This window comes from Indicator indicator, chromosome 1 (genome assembly GCF_027791375.1).
Source record: "Indicator indicator isolate 239-I01 chromosome 1, UM_Iind_1.1, whole genome shotgun sequence".
In the NCBI taxonomy this organism is placed as follows: Eukaryota; Metazoa; Chordata; class Aves; order Piciformes; family Indicatoridae; genus Indicator; species Indicator indicator.
In genome coordinates, this window is record NC_072010.1 from 23836030 (window position 1) to 23855854 (window position 19825).

Genomic DNA, 19825 nt, shown 5'->3' on the forward strand with positions numbered 1-19825 from the left:
CTCTCACAGTCCATATTGCCTGTAGAACTGAACATAGAACCCCTAAATATCTTCTTGATGTTAATGGTTCATTGAAATTAAATATCTTTTAAAGGCAATTATTTATTTGATTTGTCGTAATATTTTTCCTTAAAATACTCTCAATTTTTATTCCTGATCTCAAAATACAGGTATTTTACAGTATCTTTCTGTTTCTGAAGAAGACAAGAAAGTAAGTCTATAACTGAAATTGGGCAAATCTTAAAAAAAAAAAAAATTAAAAATATCCCCAAAGCTCTAATATTTTCTTTTTGAAACATCATCATATAGAAAACTTTTTTTTTTTTTCAGACTGGAAAATTTCTTTCTCTACCAATTGCATAGGTATTTTGCACCTTTCTCCTTCAAAACAGTGAAAGAGGACTCTGGGTGATAAATTAGGATGTGTTACTGCTGGCCGTAACCGCTCCTATTTCTGTTCCACACCCTGTTCCTCTCTAGGTTTCCTGCCTCCACGACTGAGGCAGCAGTATGCTTTGCAAGAACAGAGTAAAGGAAAGCAGCATCAGTTCTAGGTGACTTTAAGGCTCTAGGTTACAAACTACATTCAGCTGTTGCAACATTGAGCTACCCTTTCCCTGGAGAAAGTGGGGACCAACTGGAGCAGGAAACAAAACCAAGTTAATCTCATCGTCTAAACTGAGCCCCTGCCACTTATTCCAATATAGAAGCAAGCTGTTACTAAATTATGCACACATTACCAACAGACACCTCTGTCTTTGCAAAATGGAAATTGCAGTAGCTGACCTAACTACACACTCATGTGTTGGAAAACAAGATAAAAACATGCCTAGGAATGAAACTAGACATCCATGTTCTGTGCTGGTAAAGAAGTCCTCTTTGGAAACACTACTGCTGAAATGGTAGATAACTATATAATGCTCAAACTGTAACTAAGAAATCCTCTCACAAATAGAGGCATATTGATTTTAAATGTAAATGGTACGTGGAAAATATTTATAGTTTTAAGTTGCAGCCTTTGCTACTTATTTATCATAATTTAGATAAGAAGAAACTTTTAAGTTCCTCCAAAGAAATCATTTACCTGAACTGTAGCCTGAAAGTCCCTAGTAATCAGGCTGTTCTGAGATACTCATCCCACTGCATGTCAAAGACCTAGTATTTCAAGGATGGCATTTCAAAATCACTTAGTGATGACTTAACTTTGTCTCACTAAAGATAAACCAGCCTTTATTCCCACTCAGGTCAGCTCATTGATTTCAGAGAAAGCATATGCTGAATACTTTCAGAAATTCCACCAGGAGATAAAAAGGGAAAAAAAACCCCAACAAACAAACTGATATACTTCTTGATGCATGGCCAATAAGTATCTTTGTGCATGTTCCAAGTCACTGAAATTACTTTTAATTGCTCACTAAAATAACGTAATCTGAGATACCTTACCTTCTTACTCTTCAGGTACAGGACTCGGAGGAAAACCCAGTTTTGTCCACATACAGGAGGTTGTGCTAGGTACAATAATAGTTCTGCTGAAAGATTCAGAAGAAAAATTAACCTGCTGCTCTCCACATCTAAATTATAGACATCATAAGCACTATTATTACTGAGTAACACTGAACTCAAAAAGCTACTTAGGCTTTTTGGAACTGTGTTCAATAAAAATTTGGCTTCATGTACAACCAGAATCCATTCCCACCAACAGGAAAACCTAGTAAGTTTAAGAATATTGTTCTTTAAGTATATGACAAATAAAGTAAGATGCATCAAGCCCTTAATTTTATAATTCTGTAGCATTCATAAAAAAACAGTTTAAAATTGGTATCTAGGGGACACTATTCTTAGCATTCATACTGCAAAAATAAAGCCAGAAAATTTAGGAAGTATCTCTAGAATGAATTCTCTTTTTTGGATGGTTTCATTGGAATGCATTTCAACTTTTACAACTTCCCTGAAGCAACAGCCTCCTTGTCACTAGTGCTGTTCCTGTTTGGAGTACCCTAAGACTTCATAAGCTTTTCTTAACTGGTTTCTGATTTTAATTATCCATTACATTTATAAACCATTTGTTTAAAACAGTATGTTCATGTCTTTTTTTAAGTATAAGGGGGCTAAAGTAAAGGCCTACACTTCAGAAATATTGTTCGGTCTACATCACTGAAGTTCTTTGGCATCAGCACTGTACCAGGATGGCACTGATAGAAAGTTCAGTGTGTACAAAACCACCAGGCAGAACAGAAACCACTCTTTCTAGACTCTAAAGATACAATGGTATTCAATTTAAAAAAATCAAGTATTTTTCATTCTGTAGGATTTTTAGCAAATGGTGGTGTTAGGGTTTCTCATATATGCATCTATAAAGAGATTATATTATATGCAAGTGATCATATATGCAAGTGATCCAATAATTTAGCAACAAATGATACAGGTATCAGAAATGTGTCCACCACTGAAAAGGCTGACAAACTCTGCCTTTCTGATAAGAACTAATTTGGTTGGGTGGGTTTTGGGGGGTTTTGTTGTTTGGGGTTTTTTTGGTTGTTGTTGGTTGGGGTTTGGGGGGTGTTATTTTGGGTTTTGGTTTTGTTGGGTTTTTTTTCAGATTATCACGTGTTTGGAACACCAAACCTATCACCAGTGAGAGAACCTCTGCAGTTTGAAATGAGAACACAGGAAAAGCAATTCAAGTACCTGTTTAAATATTCAAAATTATTTTATTAGTATATTACTAACACTTCATATTGAATGTACATTGCATACATGTCCCATGCAGAATATGGCTACAAACCAGCTTCTGCTGTGAAGTCATTGTTATATTATAAAAATAATTGGATGTCTAGAAAAAAAGTGATGTACAGTAACCATTCATCTAAAATTAAATCCTGATCCATGATAAGGCTTAGGAAAAAAATCCTGACAGGCAGAAAAATCAAAAGCTGATTTTTAAAAATAGAAAATTGGCAGATGATTCCAAGTAGTAAAAACCTGACCATGAAGTAATTTTTATTTCCACTCAGGGATTTGAGACTTAACATCTCCAAAACAGTAACTCTGGATTAGCAAAATACTGAATGCAGAAAATAAAGAAACACATAATGGAAACTCAGAAAAAAATGTAGCAAAAGGGAATTGTGTCATTACTATCTTCATAATCTCCATCCTCAACAGCTACTTCAGTGACAATAAATTATGCTAAAATAATTTTCCAGACAAAAATTTCCCTCCACACATCTCCTAAGTGTGCCTGCTATTGCATGTGCCTTTTCATTTCAAGATACTTCAGAGGATCAAATGACCAAAACAAAAGCTGCCAGGCTCCGACATAATACTGCATGTATGCTAATGTAAACGAAATGCCACCCTACAAATACCAGTTGAGTATAATTAAAAGACTAACAAAGCAAAAGTACTTACCTGATCTTGACAAAACACCTCTTAGCTGCATCAGTACAATTTCCTAAATGAAGAGTCTTCCTTACAAGTGAGTGAGCTTTCTTCAGATCATTATTCTGGGGCACAGGCTCCTCCAAATGGCAGAATGAATGTATTGCCATGATTGAAAATTTACAGATAATCTGAAGAAATTGAACTGAAAGCAAGAAGTACAGTGGCTTTATTTCATGTAAACTTAGTGAGAAAACTTAGTTTTCAAGAACTTACTTATCAATAGCATTTAAAAATACACAGAGGGTAAATGTATGCACTGAATGATAAATTAATTAAAGCAGATGGATAGTTCATTTGAGCAGGTAGAGAACTTCTACTTGCTGCTACTATGGAGCACCATTTCAGTAAAATTTAGAGCTGATCCTTTTAGAGAGGCATGCTGCAAAGCAGCTTTCACCAGGGCATCTATAGTGACACGTCTTTTTGCAAAACATTGACTTGTAATTTAGAATTACCTTCAAGTAGTTCCACGTTATTCCTTCCAGTGTGAATTATTCCTTAACAGCAAATACCACGTAACATCTACCATTGTTACACACATATATCCAGCCTTTGAAGGTTGCCCTCAAGTTCCCCACAACTTTCTCTGATTTCACAGAATGTATGCAGTATTCCACTTTGTTTGCTTATTTGTGGACAAGACTAATCACTTCTAAGACGGATTCAAGAGGCATAATTCGATGAACATCTATTTTGGTAAAAGTACCAGTTCAAACAGAGACAATGCTCCTGCTGCTTATTCTCATCCTTGTGACACAACCTCATCTGTGCAGGTATATCTGCTGGTGGACCCACTCACTATACTATATTGGGCAACTAACTTGGTGTGTCAGTGTGAGCTGAAATTCCCCCCACACCGACAATAACCAGGCTAGCTCAGTCTGGAAGCAAATGAGAGGCTGTATTTACAAGCAAAATCTACAGTCTATGATGAAATGCAATGAATATGTACACATATACAAAATTCACAACATTTGCAAATATATACAATCAACAGGAAAGCACAACCAAGCTCCCTTTGCTTCCCCCCACAGGGGACCTTTCCCAAGGTCCCCTTTCCACCCCCCCCAGACCCCCCTGGCAGAAAGCAGAGTTAGCTAAAAGCAAAGAGGCTGTTAACTTAGCTCACCAAGGTCAGTGTGTTATCTTCAGCCAGAAAAGAAGAAACAGCAGCCAGACAGCCCAGGAAGTTGCCCTGACTGTGCCTACTCTGTTTTGAGTAGTAGTTCTTAAACATTTCTATCTATCCAATGGAAGTGTTTAGAACAATCATTATTTTGCTTTCTTACACCCAATAGTGACTTATTTACATTCTTTTGCTTTCTCTGCTTGAACTTTGAGAAGAAAAATTAAAAAGACAGTTTCAAACCATCACACTTGGGTTAAAAATTGCCACTTGCCATCAATTCCTCTTGAAGGTAGGATCCATTTTCTGATCCAAGTCACTGCATGCAATACAAATGACTGTGCTAATACAACAGGAGGGAAAATGAGAAAATGAGCACACAGCTAATTGTAGCCACAAATGTCAGCACCTCACAAATTACTTTTGTCACCCCAGTTTAAATGACAAGGTAGACCATAGTTTTGCCACTGAAAGCAGTATAGGGTATTCTTGGACTGCTGTAACTTCTATTTCCATCTCTGCATCAAGAGTTCACCATCCCCACAAACCACCAAAATTGAGTGCTTATAGGGCCAAACCAAAATTGCCTGGGTTAGAGAGATGATTTCCTGCCAGAGGCCATGCACTGTGAATTTAAGAAGGTGTGATGAAGTACACAGAGCACACAAATATATGAATATATACTTGGTGCCTCTCTCTTCCACTAACAGCAGAAAGAACTTAGATCATTGCTTAGACTGCTAAAGACAGATCAGTGGCGCTTAATGTGCCTGCCTAGGTTATGCCTGACTCTTTCTAACTTTTATATCTACTACCTGACTTTGAACAGTTTTGTCAACAAGGAGGATTCAGAAGTCATTTACAGTTCAGTAAGAATTCAGAGATTGCAGAATTCCAAGTACTGGACAGGTAGAGTGGGAGAGAGAACTGAGCCACAAACTGCCTGAACTGAAGTAAAGGCTGCAGCATATGGCCATGTTATTAGAGAAAAAACACACACCTAAGAGACACCCCTTACAAGTACACCAGCTGCAACTAGTACTTCTAATTACCTCTTGAGAGACAACCACCTCAGAAACTAGGTACTGTTAGATCCCGTTTCTCACAGGACTCCTTGACTATCCATTTAGTTTTCAAATCTGCTTACTTGGCATTAAAAGGTGAGGCCTCGGTCGCCAAACTCCAGATCTGCTCCTTGTGTTCAGTTTTAAAGTACAGTATGTACCACACTTGACAGCTTCCGATCTCCTGGCTAGCATCTCCCATTTGGGACATGTTCTTAGCAGATCAGCCACTTCATCCTTTAGAACCACTGAATAAATTAATGTTATTAAGTCCTCATGACTTGCGGGTCTTCAGCACTTTATTCCAACGTTCAATTTTTGGTTATCTAACCTGGTAATAATGTCCTGTCAACATTATTTGGAAAGAATAAAATGTCCACGATGTCTTTGTGAAGAGTAGCATAAAGAAATCATTCTGGTCTTTCCTAGCAATAGTCATGAGGTTTAGGGTGACAGGTTGGACTCGATGATCTTTGAGGTCTCTTCCAGCCTTCTTGATTCTATGATTCTATATTCCCTGAAAGTCCAGGAGACCTGTCAAGTCCTTAACACATTACATACTGTATTACCATCCTCCTTTTCTTTTTGAAATAAAATCACAGAAACAACCCTGAAATGTGCTGTTACCAGTAACACATGACAACAACTATATCCTATTACTGTGGTTAAATATTTGGAAAGGTTAAAATGTTACATATAAGCATTTCTGGTCACACGCATGTGAAAATGATTTGCCTTTTATAGCCAGTAATTTTGAGATTTCCTCCTTCATCACCAACATCTTGCTTAAAAGAATCTAAGAACAGTTAAAGAGGTATTAATAGTTCAAATTTTATTCAAACACAGGAAGAAAATCCATATGACTTCTCTGCATATCTTAAGAAGGATCATACTACTGTCTTAAATAATGACAGACACTGTTAATAGTATTATTTACTAAACTCAACCAGCTGTGTCTTGACATCTACACAGTATATTGTAACAGTGGGGGGGTTTGCTGTTGTTTTGTTTGTTTGTTTGTTTGTTTGTTTTTGGGTGGTGGTGGGTTTGGGTTTTGTTGGATTTTAGGTTTTTTTTTCCAACACAACAATGCCCTCTCACATTCCAGGTCCTTGCTTTGGAAAGTTTTTAGGGCCCTAAGCCTTTCTCAGACTGCTAACCTGCACTGATGGCTTTGTTACCATAGTCTCAGTGCCAGCAGAGTAAGCTTAAGCTCATTCACACAGCTCAACTGCACATAAAGCATCAGATGCTCAGGCACTGTACTCTGAACTAGTTCTGGAACTGAGTTAGCTGTATACTAGGAAGGAATTCCTATAGCAGGAATTCAATCTGATATAAGGAATTTGATGCAATAGAGAAAAAGGCATGGACATATTTCTCTCAGTGGTTTAAATCTTGGGTAAAACCTGCAACTCCGTGCTACAACATGATGCAATAGGTAATAGAATTGCAATGATGTGCTAGACCTCAGCTAATTCAATTACTAATGAAATACCTATTTGCATAATGTGTGATAATCATAAAATCATTTTTGTTGGACCAGACGTCAGAGGTCACCCAGTTCAGCCTCCTCAAAGCAGCATTAATATGTGAATACTCATTAACACTACAGATCGTACGCTTAACCTTGCAAGCCACTAATCACGTGTAATCCTTCATCAAATGCACTCAACTGCCTTTGATAGGATTACTTATCTGCAGAAGGGTTTGTGGCACCAGTTACTTGCCATACATTACCCGTAAGCATGGCACACTATAGTACTTCCCAGCTACACATCTAACCAGTATCACACTTTCACTTTAAGCATTTTTTGGTTTTGAGCAGATACTGTTTGTGCAATTTTTGAAGTAGGTCTGCTGTACATTAGTAGATTTGGATATATGAGAATAGGATGGTGTGAAGTAGGCTGTGATAAAATGAATAGGCAAGGCAGGAAGAGCAGTTGGGTTCTGTTTTCAGGTGTGTTTCACAGGCTGATGAACGTATGAGAGGTCCTGCTCTGAGAGATACCTACAAACCCAAAGAAATTAACACCATTAGCAGCAACGGTCCTTCAATCAATAACAGTGACCAAACTTTATCAGAGTAAGTTTGGGCACCTCTGCTTTCATTTTTATTTTGCTCCTTCACTTGTGTTCTGATAAGAATAATTGCTCTGATAATCCATTTGGGATTTGTGTTAAAAGTTTGCAGCTTTCTTTCATGCATGAAGTAGTAATTCAATATTGTACAGCATTGCTAATTAAAGAATAATAATTAAAAAAATCACAGAATCCAAACGTAAAAAGAGGGGGGGAAAGTTTAAATGTCTTTTAAATCAATTCATATACAACACCACAAGTAGAGGCTAAAGAGAGACCTCATTGCTCTCTACAACTACCTGAAAAGACATTGTGGAGAGGCTGGTGCTGGTCTCTTCTGACAGGTAATTAGTGATAGAACAAGAGGGAATGGCCTTAGACTGCAACAGGGTAGGTTTAGACTGGACATTAGGAAATTTTTTTTCACACAAACAGTGGTCAGGCATTGGAATGGGCTGCCAGGGAGGTGGTTGAGGCACCATCCCTAGATGCGTTTAAAGGTTGTTTAAATGTGGTGCTTGAGATATGGTTTAAGGGTGAATTTTGTAGAATAGAGTCAGTGGATGGACTTGGTAATCCCAGGGGTCTTTTCCAACCTGAATGATTCTATGAATTTGAAAATAAATTTGTCATGTATTAGTCCATTCTGAAGCCTGAAATACAGTAAGTCACATCACAAACTCTTATTGTATTTCAGGCTTCAGAGTCTTCCCAGTAAGACTCTGTCACGCTAACAAAATAGAGGAGAAAAAGTTATCTTCTAAGTAATGATTTTATTTAAATGTTTATTGCCTGATATTGTAAATAACTTCAGATATTAATGCAACTTAATTAAGTTTATTTAATACAACTGAAAGAAGGTGATATTTTTATTTACTTTTTTCACTTTTTAGGATTTCATAGTTTAGTTTGGACAATACTGTAAACCATAAAAATGCTATTTAAGTGGTAACAACAGCAACAAGAAATAAACAGCATGAGGATATATATAAAGAAAGGAATTAACTTAAGGAGCTTTAATAACCTTGGTCTTAGGCTTTTCTGAAAGGTATTTTTAAACACCAGTATTTTTAAAAATACACTGAAAACCTTTTAAATGCTACAGTTCAAGTCATTATTTACATACCTTACCCACGCATTCATTAATAGCCACTCCTGTATGCTAGGCTGCTTAGACAGCCTGTTCCTATTTGACCAGATATACTAGCTCTTAAAGGACAGGGTACTCCAAGAATTTTACTCTTAATTATCCAGTTATATTTAGACCTTTCAGCAAACTTTCCCACCAGTGTGTAAATGGCAGAAGTTAGGTCACATAACAGTGCACATGCATCAACTACACACTATCACAAAAGGGGACATGCTTGAAAGATTCAGGTAGGAAGCAGCAAGAAACAAGAATCAAGGAAGCGATTCTAAATACAAAAATGAGAGGTCAGACAGATCTCAGTAAAGCTTTTGATACTGTCTCCCATAATAGCCTCATAGAAAAGCTCAGGAGGTGTGGCATAGATGGCTGCTCAGTGAGGTGGATTGCAGACTGGCTCCACAACAGAGCTCAGAGGGTTGTCATCAGTGGCACAGAGTCAACTTGGAGGCCTGTGGCCAGTGGTGTCCCCCAGGGATCAGTACTGGGTCCAGTTTTGTTCAGTATCAACAACCTGGATGAGGGCATTGAGAGTACCCTCAGCAAGTTCACTGATGATACAAAACTGGGGGGGTTGGCTGACACCTGTCAGGCTGTGCTGCCATCCAACATGACCTGAACAGGCTGGAGAGCTGGGTGCAGGCAAACCTCAGGAAGTTTAATAAGGACAAGTGCAGGGTCCTACATCTGGGGAGAAATAACAACAGGCACCAGTACAGGTTAGGGGCTGCCCTGCTGGAAAGCAGCTCCCCAGAGAAAGACCTTGGAGTGCTGGTGGACAGCAAGTTCTCCATGGAACAATAAGGTGCTCTTGGGGCCAAGAGAGCCAATGGGATCCTGGGGTGTATCAAGAAAGGCGTGTCCAGCAGGTCTAGGGAAGTTCTTCTACCTCTCTACTATGCACTGGTGAGACCACACCTGGAATACTGTGTCCAGTTTTGGGCTCCACAGTTGAAGAGAGACAGAGAACTGCTGGAGAGAATCCAACAGAGAGCCACAAGGATGATTAGGGGACTTGAACATCTCCCCTATTAAGAGAGACTGAGCTCTGGGGCTGTTTAGTCTTGAGAAGAGAAGACTGAGAGGGGATCTGATCAATGCCTATAAATATCTGACAGGTGAGCGTCAAGTGGAGGGGGCCAGGCTCTTTTCAGTGGTTCAGAGTGATAAGACAAGGAACAATGGGTTCAAACTTGAACACAGAAGATTTCACCTCAACATGAGGAGAAACTTCTTTACAGTGAGGGTGACAGAGCACTGGAACAGGCTGCCATGGGGGGTTGTGGAGTCTCCTTCTCTGGAGACTTTCAAAATCCACCTGGATGCATTCCTGTGCAGACTACCCTAAGTGATCCTGCTCTGGCAGGGGGGTTGGACCTAATAATCTCTTGAGGTCCCTTCCAACCTCTGATATACTGTGATACCGCGATCCCCAAACTGATGGAGTATTTTCACCAGCAAAATGTTGACCTTAAATATCTTTATAGTTTTGTCAACAAATGTTAATATTTTTTCCTGATTAATAAAGCTATTATTAGCTTTATTAATTTTATAATAATAGATTGTACCAAATATTTAAGTTCACTTTTAACATCAAACGATATTGCTTTCGTGTTTTAGAAAGTAAAATTTTACTGGAAAACCCTAACTGCATTCCTGTGCTTGTGGTACCCTTGTGTAGTTGGCATTCTAGTTGAGACAGGAAGCTCAATACCTGATGACCATGTAACAAGTCAGTGTCCTGGTGCCCTGTCTGAGGGAAGAGTGAACAAACTGTAAGGAGATGCTCTCATGACATCTTGCAAAGACAGTGGCATGGGCTGAGTTGAATCTGCTGCTGTTATTCATAACATGCTGCAGTCATGCCAGCTTTAAAAATCAAAGTACTGGCTGGAGCAAAATATTATGGGGCTTGAAGTTCAGATTGCAATACAGAAGGCTTCCTGTTCTGGTTGCTGCTTGAGGGTTCTGGGATTTTGGGTGTTGCCTTTTCTGCTAGGATGACAGTGGCACAAGCAAGGATGGGGGAGTAGTTTTCTGGTTTAGGCTTTTGGCTCTCTTCTGCTTGATGCTGCTTCGTGTTGTACTTTTTCTGCACATAGGCTAAGGTAATTAGCATTTTTGTGCTATGTTTATCTGATTTTGTTCAGTAAACTCCTTTCCTATCTCACCTTTTAATTTTGTCTCTATCACGAGTTTTTGTGTTTTACTTTCCCCTTACTGCTGCATTAGGAAAACAGACTGGTTTACCTGCTGGTTCCACTTGACCTGTTTTGTTCTGATTTAAACCATTACAGGCAGACAGGACCAAACCTTGCTACGTCCTGCTTCATGAAAAGCAGACAGCTGGGTTTGAATTTTGACCAGGGCATGAAACTACCTTCCTGACAACTTTGACTAGAAAACAAACAAAACAAAAAGAAGAGAGTTGTATCAATTATACTGTATTGTACACAAAGAACAACATCAGTATACAGATGTGGCATCAGCACACCTCAAAACACATTAACACACCACAGGTTATATGACAATTACCAGTGTGGCTAGTTAATAACATTTCTGATGTAAGGAAAAAGCACCACCAGACCAAAAAGGACAATTACAGCCATTCCTTTTTGTTCTAAAGGAAAAGGTATAAATTATGCTTTTTATTTTTATTTATGTAGAAAAATTATTGAGCATTAACATGGGTTTGAACCTATTATCTCTAATTTTAAAGTACAAAGAAAGGTTGAGAGATTGACAGGGGATATACAACTAGATGTATTTAACAGACCAGTAAGTTGCAACATATGAGGAAAAGGAGATAAATTTACATTAGCAAACAAGAAGGTAGCAGTATTTGGTTTCAGCTAGAAGTTGAACTATTCATATTATAGGCTCCAGAGGAAAAAAGTAATAACTTTTTTTGCTATCATCATCATCCAACCTGTACAGTCCCCAGGTCTCCCACCAGTACAGGAGCTAAGTATTATAGAAAAAATGTTCTAGAAAAAGTTGTGGGTTTTTTGGTTGTTTGATTGGGTTTTTAATTTATTTTTTTCTTTTAGTTTTCCCAACATTTATTTGTATGTTAGAGAAGGCTAGTGGTCTTCAGGCCCAAAATGTTTACTTTTTTGAGGGTGAAGAACCACATGTATTCTTACAGCAACCAACATAACAAAATTCAAACACGATGTGACCTTTCAGCACCACTACAAAACACGAACTTACATGTAAAAATATCTCCATCCTACACTTCATAAAGACAAAGTATTTTCTTTAATTAACCCTACCTAAGGAATGAATTCATACTATCAGCTTTACTAGCTGTTTCACAAATACCCATTAACACTAAGCCTGTTGGTAAGTTTTCAAATACTACAAAAAACAACCTCGAAAGGATAATTCGAAAACAGAAAAGATTTTGCAAAGTCTTGAAGTTTCCTAAATTAATCCCATCAAGTTTAACCAAGTACCTAGACTCGTAAATTTCTGTGAAAAACTAGGGAAGTATGCAATATGATGACAATTCAAGAATGAGGACCTGGGGCAGTTATATTAAAACTCTTCAAAATAAGCATTACTCTTTTTTTTCTGCAATTATCCAGTACTTAGTAGAAAGAGATACCAGCAACTGGAGCCTCTGCTCATGCATAGTGTCAGTGACTGTAATAGCACTAGCACATTTCCATAGGACATTTTTCCAAACAGGATTGTAAAAAGAAAGAAAAACCCTAACAAACAGAATCAAGCAAAACCAAGACTAAATAACAAAAGACCACAAGATACTGATGCTAAAATTTAGATTCAAGTGTGTAGAAGTACCAGAGGGAAAAGTCTCTGGTGGATAGGTAGTAATACGTCAGTTTAAGTTTAACTGGGGAAGTAAGAATGAATCATCTATCACTTTTAAACTTCTCATGAAATACAATTGTTCCTTCTTTCTCAGCATGGATTGCCATTTTACCAATCTGTTTAACTGAAGAGACTCCTTCCTTTTGAAAGTACCAGAAACTGGAACAAATGGTATATTATAAAGTGTAACAAGAATCAGCAAGTGTGTTACTTAATATTCTTCCTTCTGCTAACATCTGAAGCAAGTTCTGCAGGCAAGATATGTAGAAACTTTTTCCAGGTGTGACAAGGGTTCAACTTTAATTAATATATTTGATCACGGCTTATTTTCAAGAGAATAAAATGGCCAGCTTTCAAAGTTACTCTGAAAACAGAATGAAACAATTAGATCCTTTTTAAAGAGTCATGTGTAACATCAAATATTGTATACATGCATGGATATAATTTGGAGTTGATTTCCCTCTTACAAAGACATACAAAAGAGAAGCAGCACATTTTGCATCATCCAATTTTTCCTTCAGCCACTGTTGCTGAAAAATCACCATTCTCAAAACTAAAGAAACACCTGCTTGATAAAATGCCTTTGAATCCTGCTATGCTATAGCATAACTTAAAACTATAATCACAACCAAGAATAAAACAATGAAAAAAACCACCTTAGAAACCTCAGACTTTCATGCAGAACAGAAAGCCAGTATAAAATCCAAACAAAAAGGAGAGTCATATACAACACCTGTCGCTAACAAGCAACCCCAATTAAAGAAAAAACATACCAACATACCATATTTGAGTATCAAATACTAGCTATGATTTATTCAATTAATCTCAGAACACTTTGCTTGCTCTAATCCTTTTTATTTTGTATGTTCTTTGAGCAATATGTCTCCAAACTTTCATGTCAGATTTTAAAGTCCTTACCACCATAATCACACTGGCCAAGATCTTTGCCCTCACAGAGACACTGATTTTGTTTGACTGTTGTTATATTAACTCATGCTAGGACCTATTCAATTTTTCCAGCAACATTAAAATGCATTTTTATTCATACTGACACATGCTAGGAGTAGCAATGCAACACCACAATGCCACGAGAATATAACCTGACTACTGGAAGAATCCTACAGACACAAGTGCTCAACACAGCAACCATGATCATGACAAACATCACCCATCTTTACATAGGTTTCTGAAGCAACATTTAATCATCAATACTTTCCCACTTGAAACATTCCTGAAAAGAATAATTAATTTCTGAGAACACGTGGTAGGTTGAAAAATTTTAAAGGCATAGTTTAAAACTACCACAGAACACAAAAGCTACTAAGTTTTGGCTGTTCTTCCCTATTGGAATGGGGTCAGAAGCCTACAGACTGTAGGACAGGGTAACAGAGTATTCTGAAGGCCAGCTGCAATTCCCAAGTGGAAATCTTTGCAGTGATTTCAGAGAACATTGCATCAGGCCTAAAGTGTTCCGTTTCTCTCTCTGCTACAAAGCAAAGTATATGCTTCTGGTAAGGGTGACAAAGTAAGAGCAGCTCTTAAAAACCAAGCAAAGTAAGTTTATAACTCAGCGGTGAAGAGATTTCTCCTGCTCTGGCAAGATTACAGGTAACATAGCAGGGAAACAACATAGCATTTATTCTCAGAAAAAGTGAAAAATGTCTTTAAAATAAAAGGTTTTTACTTCAGAAGAATGGGTTTGAACAGGTAGTACCTGACAAAAAAGAACCTGGCCTTATGTTTTAGCTACTGATTTTATAACCTTTATCTCAAAAATTATCTCCTTGCTTTTGGTTAAAATACTACAATGTCGTATCCAAAGGACACTAAATGTACACATTAAAATCAGTAATTTTAGTAGTTCGTGGACTTAGAAACGGTTATGAAATGCAAGAAATTTTACAACCACAGTAATCTTGACTTCATATATACAAAAACTATCAAAGATGAGATTACTGTGACTAAGCTTTTTTATGTTCACAGGATCACAGGATGTTAGGGGTTGGAAGGGACCTCCAAAGTTCATTGAGTCCAACCCCCCTGCCAGAACAGGACCATAGAATCTAGCACAGGAACACATCCATAAGGGTCTTGAAAGTCTCCAGAGAAGGAGATTCCACAACCTCCCTGGGCAATAATAATAACCTCCCTGTTATTAATATTCTGTTGTTAACTATGTGATGTATTTAAGCATTAAGCAGGGAGAGCTATACTTAATATTGATTATTTACTTTATCCTCCTTACATTTCCAAAATGGCACTTTGCAAGTTTAAATGTTAACGTTCTTTTGTTAGTTTCTGGAAAAAGAAGAAGGAAAGCCAGCAAACATAAAAACTGAGAAACAAGACCTTCAGAGCAGAAGTTTTCAGTTGGTACCTCCCACTCCATACTCAGTTTCTCAGGAACCATCATTCAACGACAATCTGGTTAGAAGTAAGCAGCCAAAGGGTATGCAATTTGCATGTGAAAATATTTTTAGAAGACACACATGAATAGCATATGTTCTCAGCCTGACTACAATCTTCTAAATATATGCCCTGAATATTATTTCCCCTACATTCAAGGTTATTTTCCAGACAAAGATTCCCAGTACAGATCCACTACTCTTTGAAAACAACATAGATATCAAGCTTAATATCATTACTAATTACTTAATATTCAAGTGTTTAAATAGCATTCATTTTAGAGATCACCTTGGGGACTGGGGGCACCCTCCATATGAGTAATTTTTCTCCTCTGTATCTGCATATACAGACTGAAAGGGTTTTATTTTCTTGTTGCACTACATGCTTGTAGTATATGCCAAGAGGCTACAGTCATAGAAAGTGCCCAATTATTACAACATTTAGAAAAGATGTATAAGAAAGTAAAATGAACTAATATTCAACCTGTTTTAAAGTCTTTACTGCCAACATAATTACAAAGTTGGCAAATTATACTTGAAAACAGAGTGGAACAAGAAGATACTCCGATTCAGAAAATTAAGTCAACTATGTGCATTCACTTGGCCAAAGCATCTTCAAAAACCGTATAAGAAAACTCTTATACTCCCTCTATGTTAAGGAAAAAAAAAAACAAAAAACAAACAGTTAAAGAAAGGTAAAGACAGAAGTAATTAAAAACAGAAATAAGCCATGTGCTCATACATCGTTAGTTAAATTTAACCCAAATCTAGTCAAACTGACACAACATACCAGGGAAAACAATGCTTGAGCAAATAGCAGTCTAAGTAGATCCCAAGTCACTAACAGTCCACATCTGGAACACTCAAACCAATTCCTGGGGACTCTGGAGTTTGCATCATATAGTAATTATTACTTTAGGGCTGTTCAGTTTAGGCCAAATGAAGCTCTGTTATGCTGTAGATGAAAAATCTCAGTTCCTTTTCATTACCAACAGGCAGACTCTTTGTCAAGCACATGGAAGAACTTAGGTCTGGATTCTTTACCCAAGCTTTCCTTTATTCAACTTGAATGTCAGGGAGGAAAAAAAGAGGGTTACCAGTAAATTATACTGTGGTACATAACAGTATGTAGAAACTACCTGACATCATATAATTGTTCGGGCTGGAAGAGACCTTTAAAAGTCATTTAGTCCCACCACCCTGCAGTGAGCACGAACATCTTTAACTAGATTAGGTTGCTCAAAGCTCCAAGCAACCTAACCCTGAATGTCAGGATGGGCCATCTACCTCTCTGGGCAACCTCTGCCAGTGTTTCACCACTTTCAATGTAAAAAATGTCTGCCTTAGATGTAGTCTGAATTTACCTTCTTTTAGTTTATAACCATTAACCCTTTTCCTATTGCTATAGACCCTTGTAAAAGTTAACTTACCAAAAAAGCTGGGGGGGGGGGGAGAGGGAGGGGTAGAAGGGGAGGGGAGGAAGAGGGGGAAATGACAGGCAAAATAGAAAATGGGAGGCATTATGTAGCTTAAAAAAAACTTAACAACATCAAGTCAGGAATACTAACTGATCAGAGAACTGGAATCTATACTGGAACTTTGCTAACAAGAGGACAGACGTTTATTTAACCACTGTAGAGCACAAACACACCCCCAAGTAAACACCTTTTACCACATAATCTCTTAGGCAGTATATGCTTGAAACAAAAGCTTATGCATGGTAGAAGCCCAAACCAACAGACCACAGTCACCACCGGGAAAATTGCAAACTTAAACTTCAACGAAAATCATCTAAAAATTCATTATTAATAATCAGAGCATATATTAATTTTCATGTATCCAAACACTACTTCACCCATAAGTAAGTATTAGGGCTAAAATCACAGTATTCAAGATGGTCCTAAGATGCCATGAGAAAAATCATTGCATATACACAACTATCTAATGAAACTACTTAATAACATTATTCAGTGGATTGCATTATTCAACCAGTTTCAAGAGTCACACAGAGCAACTGAAAAACAGATGAGATACACAGGCTTGCATTTGGCTGTGTATGTAGAAACACCAGGCTCAATGGCTGTAGATTTAGTCACTTCCTTCTACTCGGCATACCCAAAAGCATTACACTACACAGACGAAAACACATTCTCCACAATGAAAGCACTAACGAATCAAACACCAAGATCAATCTACCAAAAGTACTCCTCCCAAGTTACATTAGTCTTTCTTCAGTCAGGCGAACAACTTCCTCCAAATGAACGAAATACCCTCAAACACTAATCCAAACCTCTACTACTGCAAAAAGCTAGGTTATGGGTGTTACAACGCAGCCACCCTAACTACTGGATTATTTCACGATGTAAATCATACGATGCTAAACGCTTTTAAAAAACACGACCAAGAGTAAGGTGTCAGCAAAGCAGAGGCGGACAGTAAGAGGGAAAGCATTTTTGTGTGCTATCACTAGAACAACTTCCTGACTCATTCCATCCTCCAGCCCCAGGGACCAGGCTGGCTTAGTCCACGCTGACAGCCCTGACGCAGCTGAAGCAAAGCGCTGACCTAAATGCCATTGCCGCGGAGCTCCTTGCAGCTCACGCTCAAGGAAAAAGGGCCAATATGGATTCAAAAGCTACATCGAGTACTAGAGATATTTCACCCTGCCACTGACAGTGCAAAAACGCCCGTTGAGAGCGTGCCCCCCACATCAGCCTCTTGAGACTGAAACCTCCAGACACGACTGCACAGCAAACTTTAGGCTGGTTAACAGAAGACTTTCAAAAGAAGCCTGCACATCACCGCACTTCGGTAGAACTGACAAAACCCGCGACTCGGTGCTAGGAGACAAAGGCAAGACCCGAGGTCCCAAACCTCGAACTAGGTTAAATCGCAGCTTGGGCGTGATTTTAAGCAGGTGATCAATGAACTGCTGATTAATCCTCAACTCTCTGCTCTAAGCAACGCCCAAAGACATTGCCAGGAACGACGCGGCTGTGAGGCGTCAGGTGGTCCCTCCAGTTACCGGGCCGGCACTGCGGGACACGGGGACCGCAGGCCTACGGCAAGCCACGCTGCCGCCTCCCGTCAGGGAGCTGCAAACGGGCCAGGCTTGCCACGCTTGATCCCTCCGGCGAACGGCAGGAGCAGCTGCCGGCCCCTGAAAAGGCAGAAGGCAACAGAATCGAGCAGCGTGCCACTCTCCCGCAGCAGGCCCGGCCCCCAACGGCGGTGGGCGGGCCACGGCCCAGGCCGTCCCCTCCCATGGCCCCGCGCGGAGGAGCGGAGAGGAAGGGCACGGGGGAGGGGAGGCTTCATCAGCCCTTGTTCGCACCCGAAGTCGCGCAGCTCCGCTCCGCCTCCGCTGCCTGGCGGGGCGGGGCGGGGCGGGGCGGGGCGGGGCGGGAGGGACGCGCCGGAAGCTGCGCAGCAGCTGGGAGGGCGGCTGCGCGGGCCGTGCGGGCCGCACTTGACGCTACTGGCTGCCCGCAGGCGACGGCTGCCGAGTGACGGCCGCCGAGTAACGGCCGAACGTCGGCGGGCAGGCCGCTGAGCGGCCCCGAGACGAGCGGTGGCGGCGCGGGAAGCCGAGGCACAGTGGCAGCTCGCAGGTGAGAGCGGGTCTTAGGCCCGGCAGGCCGGGTGGCTGTGGCGGGAGGGGCGGGCTCGGCGTGCACGGCACGCTGTGGGCCACGCCGAACGCTTTGGCAGGCTGCTAGGGTGCCTGTCCTCTAGGTTGTAGCGGAGCTGTTTCTAAATGCCGACTTAGTATTTCATGTCAGTAGCTGTACGGCTGAGCTGTGCGTTCCTTCTGTCAGTGTAACGCCTGCTGAAAGCCCCCTTTGATAAAGGATGCGCTCGGTGATGTGCCAAGTGCACGTGTGTAGATACAGACGTTACCTTGTATAGTATTCTGATGTTCAGACAACGAACTTTATAAACACTTTTTTCTTCTACAGTTTTTCCATAGCTTACGGATCACTCTGGATGTGGATTGGGAACTAAGAAGGCTGTTTCAGATAAACCTATGGCTATAGGTTTATCTGAAAGAGTTGAGCACCTTTTGGTGCCGAAGGAAGATCAGCAGCCAACACACCGTGGTGGCTAGCACAGCCCAGGCCGCTGGGTAGCTGGCACCCCACCCCTGTGCCCTTCATCTGCACTGCCTTGGGTCAGAGTCTCAAGGCTCTATCTACACCAACTCCCTTCCTGAAATCTTGTATCTCTGAGCTGCTAGATATAACAAACTGCACTAGTTTAGGCTGTATTTTTCTCACAACTGAGTTAAAAAAAGAAGAGTTAATGTATTGACAAATTTCTCAGATTTGTCAACAAAACATGAAGTCCCTGTCTTGTCATAAAACCATTTAATATGAGGAAGCTTAAGAGGAGTCTGTAGAAGAAACTTTTAGAACAGCAGAGTAATAACATTGTTTACTGGTTTACTTTGCAGCTCCATCAGTTTTATCTTTATTTGCCTTAGTCAATGTTAGGCTTCTTGCAAGAAAGAAATTTACATTTGCTTCTACAGAAGGGAAACTTTGTTACAGCAACAATGTCTTGTTACTGTTTCACTTAATAAATTCTGGCCAAAATAGTTTGGGTGTTTTGCTTTATTCTGTTTTGTTTTGGCTTTGTGTTTTGTTTTGGTTTTTTTTTTTTTTTTTTTTTGTAGTGGCTGTGAGTTGAATCTTTACAGTTATAACCTCAGATAAAA